Below are 9760 nucleotides of genomic sequence, written 5' to 3' on the forward strand. Positions count from 1 at the left end.
GCTCACCAAGGCCAGCTGGACTGCGACTGAAAAAGCATGGGATAAAACCGGACTCTCTGAATATGGCGGACAATGAGGGCTGCTGAGAAGCCAAGGACAATGCCACTGGGTTTTGATCCTACTTCATGTTCTGGCTTTGTGGGAGCCTAGCCAGTTTGGATGTCCACCTTCCTAGACCAGGATGGAGCGGGGAGGACTTTGGACTTCCCACAGGGCAGGGAACCCTGACTGCCCCTCAGACTGGAGAGGGAGGGGGAGAGGAGTGGGGGGAGGCGGGGAGGAGGCGGAAATCTTTTTTTTCAATAAAAAATTATATTAAAAAAATAAAATAAAATAAAATAAAATAAAATGACTAAAAAAAAAAAAGGATCAAGTCAGTGCCAGAAACTGGAAGATTCCAAATCGAACAAACACTATACATTTTTAGAACTTAAGTATCTTTGAAATATACACAAAGAAAGAATTATGTGCAGTATCCACAACATCATGTAAACTAATTTGTCTCTGGATACTGGAGAAAGGACCAAGGGAAATAAGGAAATTTCGTATTCTGACTTTATACCGCTCTTTACTTTGTATCGTAAATATGTGTCATTTATATCCACATTGAGAAACTTAAAAGAAATGATCTTGGAATATAGGACATTAGAGATGGCCATGTGGTCTAATAATCCTATAGCCAAGCTTCTGTAATCAAAAGGATCTAGATTTAATAAAGAAATTGGACCAAGGGAATAAAACTTGATTGGACAGATGGTTGCTACTTCCTTCGGCCATACTGTTTTATTACATTTATTGTGATTTGCTCTGGTCCTGGGGTGACGGCAGCCCTAAAATGTGTACTGTATTCAGACAACTAGGATGAATGGACAACTCCGTCACGATGCATACTGAGAGCTCTGTCCAGTTCTTCATGTTGTGGAGTCCCTTAAGGAAAGGCTCTTACTGACCTCTTTGCTGCCTCTCTTGAATCCCGTCATTGATGATTGCATGATTATCTGTGAACTGGCAGGGCCCTAACTGCTGTCATATAGGCAGCAATTTGAGTAATTAATAGAGAATACTAGGTGAGAGGCCTATCTATCTATCTATCTATCTATCTATCTATCTATCTATCATCTATCTATCTATCTATCATCTATCTATCTATCTATCATTTATCTATCATCTGTCTATCTATCTATCTATCTATCTATCTATCTATCATCTATCTATCTATCTATCAATCAATCATCTATCTATCTACATCTATCTCTCATCTATCTATCTATCTATCTATCTATCTATCTATCTATCTAATCTCGCCCCTCTCTCTCTAATTTTTTGAGCTTGTCACGTCTCATTAGATAGTAAGATGAACTTTTACCCTGTAACTTAGTTAAGGCTCTTAAGATGGAGAGATTCCCCATGTCCTTCGACAGGACCCCCATGGTGGTTATTCTTGATTGTCAATACGATTGGATCTGAAAAATTATTAACTACACATCAGGGAACATCCCTAAAATTTTTTTTAGTTTAAGCTAAGGGGATACTCAGTATAAATGTTGAGCATATTATGCCATCGTTGGCTTCTCAGACTTCAAGGAGAAGGTAAGACGAGCTTCAGCCTTCATCTCTGCTCCTGGACACCCATGCCATGAGGCCAGCCACCTGCCTTCTCTTCCTACTATCATCTTTTTCCCACAGCGGTAGAATGAATCCCTCAAACTGTGATCCAAAATAAACCCGCTCTCTCTTAAGTGGCTTCTGTTTGACATTTGGTCACAGCGCATGGAAAACCACTAATATGGCCACAGTGCACCCTATAGGTCATTTTACAGAACAACAAGGAAGTAAAAATCCACAGGCAAAACTGTTAAGATGTAAGAGGGTGGAGATGTGGGTCCTCAAGGCTAAAGAGGGATCCAGTAACAAGAGAATGTGTGTCATGTTAGTATGCAAGGGAACAACTTCTTTCTCACTTCCAGTAGAAACTCTGCTATGCTGACATAGAATCCTGGATTTTGACCTCCAGAGCTGTGGAGCTTGTGTGAGACACCAAGTTGTTAGGGACAGGTTATAATAAGAACTACTGCAGTGAGTAAGGAAGGTGTTATCAGTTACACAGTCTGCTCTGATTTATGTAGGACCATGATCAAACATAATATGATGGTGATTTTTCACTAAATTCCTAATATACAATTATCTTACTTTTTCAACATTTTGAAACCACTCCAAAAGGAATGTGTATTAACAAACTATATGTGAGTGCATACATACATACATATTTATACATACATGCATATACACATGTACAAATTAGTGCATATACACACTGATACACATGCGCATATATGCACACATACACCTATATAGAAAACACATATATACTCAAAAACACATACATACATACAGGCATAAATATGCACACACAAACTCATACACATGAGCACACATTCACACTTACACATATGGAATGTGGTACAGCCTGTTCCATATGTTATTTCCATAATGTAACTTTCGCATTCATGATGAAATAACTCATTTCATGATGAAAAATACAACACAAATACAATTAGAATTTGATATGTTATTTAGGCCTGCCACTCTGGATGGAATGGAGGTAATGAAGGTATCAGGTAACTCAAAAGTCCCTGGTACTATGTCCTCTTATGTTTTCTTGATTCATAATAGTGTCTAAAACTTAATAAAAGTATTTTTTCCACTTATTTGAGAATGCAGCATTTGGTCTGATTGCAGTGGGTTAAAATGATCAATAAATGTTTCAATTTTTGGAATTTGGTAAATGATGTTAAAATTAAGCTCCATTGTTTAGTTGCTTTGAACATGAGAAGGTTGTGTTTGAGCAACATCTAGCTTAGAAGAGGGACACATGAAGTAACATACAGCAATCACAGGTTTTCTTTAGATTTTTTTTCTTTCACAGGTTTACATGAACATATTTGTTAGGACATGTAGCTTTCGTGATGGTTTTTTCTCTACCATGCAAACCAAATCCTTCATAGAACACAGGATCTCAGAGATCATCAATCATGATTATTACCATTCATCTATAAGGAATCTTTACCTTGGAAAAGCCACCAGATGCCCTTGCCCAGATAAAATAACATTTAAAACATAAGAGGAAATAGTTTTGCATGGACCAACCTTTGTTTTCTGACCTCCAGCTACCTCATGCTCCATGGGTTGGAGAAGCACATGACTCTGAAAGGCTTGAGCCACCTAATCTACCAATTCCATGCCCCTCCCCCGTCTTCTAATTTCCATATGTGGTTAAAGCATCTTGGAAGCTCAGGTCGTCTTTTATGTTTTGGGCCAATTTCTTTGCCGTTTTCCCTTCCCTTGTTGCTTTAATGTTTCAGTAAACATTTGTTGAATGATCGATGTCAATATTGATTTCTTCCATGTCTCTAAGATGGCCTAGCTACAGAAAATAAACATGAAAATCAATGCATGTGAAGTAAAGGATCCTGTCAAGTTCTTTCCAAGGGCTGGGCCGAAAAGTCACAGAGAGCATTTTTCTCCTGTGTGTTTTCTCGAAAGAGCTCTGGTGTTACAGGACGCAGAAAAACCCACTCTGTTTATAAATGTCACTGTTCTATGAAAACTCTGCCAGATTTTCTAATCTTGGCCAGGAGAAGACAACTGCTTGGTTATCACTCTCTTTGGCATATTAAAATGCTATTCACTTTGTTATTTTTCCTTAGCCTTGTAAAGTCACTGAAGTGCTTCTGAAATTATAAAAGCTCACTTCTCAGCCCGCATGTTTTTATTAGAAAATATCATAAGAACATACACATTGATAAGATATGTAAACATCATAAATTACTATGTGCCTGACGATTTTTCAAAATGGACATACCAATGAATGAGTAACATCGATTTTAAGTTATCATATTTTCTAATCTTGATGTTTCAACAAAGTTTTTAATTTTTTTTATTATTTTATCATATAAGAGCTTAATTATTTTATAATATAGGATCATTTAGACTTGATATCTAATTGGTTGGAATATATGGCTTATATATAAAGTAGCAATAATCCTTGAATCCTAAGCTATAGAATGAGGCAGAAATCTCATTCATACAAATATTACATGGGAAATGCAAAAAAGCATGTGATTTGTGTCTCAGAGAAAGCCTGTGAAAGTCTTGGTTGGAATGACTTTGATGTAATATGTATTGAGCATCAATTAACCTGTGTGTCATTCATAAGATATTTAGAGTGAAACCATGAAATCTTTGACCTGATTCCATGCTCTTTTATTTTTCCATTATTTTAAAGAATAACTGTGGGACTTACACTCATAAAAAATATTAACCTCCCACCCACATGTTTGAATTTTGTTTGGTGATTCCATTGGCCTCTGTACATAATTGTTACATGTCTTAGCATAATTTTCATTTTTGAAAAAAATCAATATATTTCTGTATATCTGAGGCTGTCCTGTAAATGCGGCTGTCATACTGTTGGTATGGAGGCCGGAAGACAATTTGTAGGTGTCTGTTCTTTCTTCTCACTTCACAGTGAGCCTATGGAGTAAAATTGAAATCAGGTCCTCATGCTTGTCAGCAAACCCCTTTCCTAGCTCAGCCACCACTCTGGACTCATTGTAAGTGATCATTGCAAACATGTGGCTCTCGTGCTTCCTTTGACGTTTCCCTTCATTTCAGGACTCTCATAAGTCAATATCCACATTGGGTTCACCTCATACTTCTGTGTAGTGATTTCAAATATCATATGGAAATTCAGATTACCATGAATTGTCTTCATCGTTTATTCCTGGAAATACCGTCCTGCTTCTTACCTATCTGAATATCAAGCTCCCAACAAAACAATATTGTAGGTACGAGCCCATGAATGTGAGGTTACCCTCGGTTTAATCGATTTGCAAGTTTTATGAGTGACAGCACCTCGGCAAAGTAGAAGATGTCAAATGAAGTCTCCTATTCTGGATGCGGCAGTGTGTATAATCTAATCTGTGACACTTTATTTCTCATTTTATTAGAGAGAACACTTATCCCAACCACTCACACTTTCTTCCTAGGGAAGGGATTCTGCTCTGTGTGCCACTTCATCTTCCATTCAGTCTTCCTCTCAGAACATGCGTGATCTCTGTGTCATTCCCTGTGAAACTTTTTGCCTGCAGAGAGCAGATTTTCTGATTGTCTTCCAACCAAAAGAAGCTTAGAAATCAGGCCTCTGTCCAATGGGGAGATGCCTGGGGGTTTCAAAAGGATGGTACCCAAGTGGGGTGCTTCCATAATTCTGCAGGTTTTTTTTTTATCAGAAGCTTACAATTGTCTCAAAGACAGCCAAGACCAATACTTTAATTTGATATTACTTTCATTACATATGTTTAATGACTTGTAGGAAAGGGGCGCAAAGGAATAAGGTAGACTGTGCAGTTTGGAGAAGATACTAGTTGAAGCATTATCAAGATGTACACTGCTTAAGACTCTGGAATTTATGGGAGAGAAGTGCATGGGTCAAATAGTTTTGACAGAAACTTCGGTGATCCCAAGAAAGGGGCATTCATTGTTGGTGTCACTGATCTAAGGAAAGCAATTCAGTTGTTGCTATCGTTACCAGAGCAGAAATTATTGCTTTCCCCAGGAAGTTTCAGGGGTTCAATATTGACACGAAATACTTTTCTGTTGTGCGGTTGTCTTTTAATTACCACAATCTTGAACTTTAAACTTAAAGCTGGTAGCCAAAGAGGATTTGGTGTTAGGACTTAGCTACACCATTATGCCTCTTCTTTTATGAGTCCTTTTTTTGTTTTAAAAAGATAAGGCTATATGAGGACAATGCCATATGGTAAGATGATGGAAAAATAAACCTGGATTCTTAGGTATAGGTTGATGCAGCTTGATGTTGAGTTGCGCAAGCAGAGTCTGGAGCATCTTGTAAATAAGGCTGAATTTTGTAGTGTGGCATTTTAACTTACTATTGAAGAAAGCCATTTATTTGTTTCCTGGCTGCCTGGACTCCCAAAATAACCACAAAGAAACTGTATTAATTAAATCACTTCTTGGTCCATTAGTTCATTGGCTAACTCTTACATATTAATTCAACCCATTTCTAGTATCTGGCTGTGGCTTACAGGCAAAATTTCGGCATACCTGTCTCTGGTGGCTCCATGGCTTCTCTAAACTCTGCCTTCCCTCTCCCAGAATCCAGTTTAGTTTTCCCTACCTAGCTCTACTCTACTCTATCAGGTCAAGCCAGTTTCTTTATTAACCAATGGTATTCACTGCATACAGAGGGGAATCCCATGTCATCCTACATTGGTGAAAAAGTCAATAAGAACAAAAAAACATACTCATAGGTGGTTTTTAAACATAAAGCAAAGAAAGCCAGCCTACAAACTATAATCCCAGAGAATTTAGACAACTAAATTCTGTGCAGACACTAAGAGAGACTTACATAGATATAATCTACATGGGAAGTAGAAAGTAGAAAAAGACAAGATCTCCTGAGTAAATTGGGAGTATGGGGACCTTGAGGGAGAATGAAGGGGAGAGGCAGGGAGGGGAGCACAGAAAAATGTAGAGCTCAGTAAATATCAATAAAAAAATCATCATATTAGCACAAAAAGGATAAAAACATAGTGTTTTGTTTTAACACTACACATGTCTACAGGAATGTATGTGTGCAAGCAGCAGGACCCCTCACTTCTGTCTAAACCGTGGTGTGCTGATCAGCTTGTGTATTCAGTGGACAAATTCCAAGTCTATCTAAGCAGGGCAATATGGGCCAGAGCATCCTGTGACCTACAGTCTGAGAATGGCAAACACTGTGGCAGATGGCTTTGGATTTCTGAGACTTGTACATATACTCAGAATTCACCCCTTACAGCATGGCCTGTCATTAATTGGATTTTGCATTGATTAATTATATACTTTATCACCATGGCATTGGAGTTTCAAGACACAAATTAAATAGTGCTTGAAGGAGCATGTGGCAGGAATGTTGATTCTCCTTAGCTCTCTGAGGCGTAAGTGTGGGACACATCAAAACAGAAGACTGAGCTGAGAAGACCTCCAGGGACACATCCTAAACTAAAACAAATGTTTGTATTACATGACACTATAGTACCAGAAACGGGGTTCAAATGAGCTGAGCATTTACAATATACACAAAGGAATGGGAAATCTGTCCTTATTAAGGTCCAAGGACTTTGAAATGCCTTCTTGTTGATATCCTAAAATTTAAAGGTGGGAATGGCTCCTTTGCAGTCAATTTGATGGCCTTTCATCCCCTACTATACACAATCGAATGCCACACGAATGTATTTCAGAGAAGACTCACGAGCTGTCAGCATACAAACAATGGGCGCATCAAAGCTCCCTGTGTCCGTCCTTCTTAATTAGCAGAGCACTTAGTCTCTGTTATGACCAGGAAGCACCAGATCCTGGTGACACATATCCATGCTTGCTCAGAGACTTCAGGCTTAAACTGCACACAGAGAATAAAAAAAAAAATCACTCAAACCTTGAAAATCTTTGAAAATACAATATGACAAAAATGTTAATAAATTAGAAAGGCCACCTTTTTAATTCTCATTTTGAACTTCAAATTAACATGGAAAGAAAATTTGACCTTGAGCTTAATTTCATGTGGGCTTTCATCTTTGAGAGAATTTAATCACAGGAGGAAAAGCATTCTAATGTGGAATAATTTATTTTCTGGTATATTGTACTGCAGTATTTTTTATGAAGTCATTTTAGCTCATTAGAGGACTTCTAATGGGCTATATGGAAGGATATGACTAGGAAAAAACCAGAATGAGAACTAGCAGAGGGTATAAAAGGCAGTTTTCAGAACAAGATGGGCCTGTGACTAGCATATAGGTCATGATAGTATATTTCATGCCTGTTTGTTTCTTAAAAGCGTTCATAAATTTTGTGAATTTAATGGGGGTTGGTCCTTCATACTCATGCAAAATCTTAATATCCTAAATCGTATGTTAATATTATCAAGAAATAAATATCTATTTTGATTTAGCCTTTTAGATTTGGGCCCTATGGAATTAAATAAGATAAGATCAGTGAACCTACAGTTGCATCTTAAGCAAACCCAGAGAGACTAGGTCTATACATGTTATTTTGTCCTGGTTTGATGTAGCCCCAGGGCTTCTCTTAGCATTCATTATGGTGTTTGAAATTTCAAACTCTGAAGACAGGAGTCCAGATAAACCCTTTGCTTTATACATTATCCCCTTCTAGAACTTCATCCGGTAACAAAAGTCAATCAGTACATAAGGGAACAAGGTTTTACTGTTTGTTCTTTCCTTCTCTGTACCAGTGGACTGATCTACCATCCTTGGTCATACCTTTATAACTGAATATAATGGAATTAAAAAAATGTTCTGTGGCTTTTTAAAAGATACTCATTTTTTATATTTCATTATTATTTTTAAGTCAAAGAGTTCTATTAATAAGAAACATGAATTCTGTCTGCTCTTTCACATATAGACCCACTTCATTAGTGAGAAATATGCAAATTTCACAGCAGCTATGGTTCTTGTCCTCTTCAGGGCATCTATTGTTGTCAGAGAACATGACATCTGGGTGTCTTTGGATCTATAATAAATGTAAAAGGTCCCAGTCTTTGGAGAAAGTGCTTCGGCTGGCTAATGATGTCAAGAAAAATAAATGAATGTAGCTAACTCTGCTGAATTATGACTGCTAACTCAATTGATCCTTCCTGTCAGGTGTATTCAATTCTTTTGGGAAAAAAGATAAAGAGCCTCTAAGAGCAATGGGTACAGTGTGAATGAAGCCGCACATTTGAAAATATATTATTAATAACTTTTTCTATAGGAGACGTGCCAGAACAAAGCCACTGAAGAGTCTCCAATCTGCCTCTAAAACAGAAACAAAACACTAGGAAATGAAAGTCTTGACTGATAATTTATTGTATATAATTCTATGAAATTAATGATCAAACTGTTTTAAGAATTTTAGAAACCTTTGATAGTTCTCCAAGCAGGAAGCCATATATTCATATTTTAAGAGTGGTTGTCCCCATGGCTTATCAATAAATTTGCTTGTCAGTAAACTAGCTGGTCTAGCCCACAAAGCTTAGTATCATCCCTACTGCTCAGAGCGTCTGATATCAGTCTGATAAACATATTTAAAAACAACACTGCAATAGTTGGTGTGCTACAAAGAAAGCTGAACTATAAATTCTCTTCAAGAATGCTTATTAGATAGAATGAAAGAGCCAAAAAGCCATGGTCAAGACTTGTGTAAGAGGAAGAACATTACACAAAATCAACATACTATATGGGGATCTAAATATAATGGCGTCTTACAAGGACAATAAATAAAGTCCTAATGTCTGGAGAAGATGTTCCATAATTGAGAGGGTGGGGAGAGGGGGAAAGAGACATAGCACTAGGAAAGAGTTAGCAAGAAAGAAGGGACTCTTCCAGAGGGCAGTAGCCTTCATCACCAACCCAAATCCTGAGCGGTCACCCTTAAAAATTTTGTACAAATCTCCAGAACACTGGTAAGGGTTGACTTTTATGATGCTTTAGCATGGCAGGAAGTTTAAATTCCAGTGATTTAGTTCATCATAGTGTATTTCACGAGAAGCATGGAAGAAACAGATAGAATAATTTTGGAGCTGTCAAGTCACAGAACAGATTGTTCTTTAACTCTGTCCCAGAGAAAGCTTCAGATGTCACCTGTTCAGGCTATCAGATCTGACCTAAAGTTGCAGCAACAAAATTCTGGGCAGCTGGCATTC

The sequence above is a fragment of the Alexandromys fortis genome, unplaced genomic scaffold (genome assembly GCF_014885135.2).
Source record: "Alexandromys fortis isolate MF-2015 unplaced genomic scaffold, M_Fortis_MF-2015_v1.1 scaffold_53, whole genome shotgun sequence".
Lineage (NCBI taxonomy): Eukaryota > Metazoa > Chordata > Mammalia > Rodentia > Cricetidae > Alexandromys > Alexandromys fortis.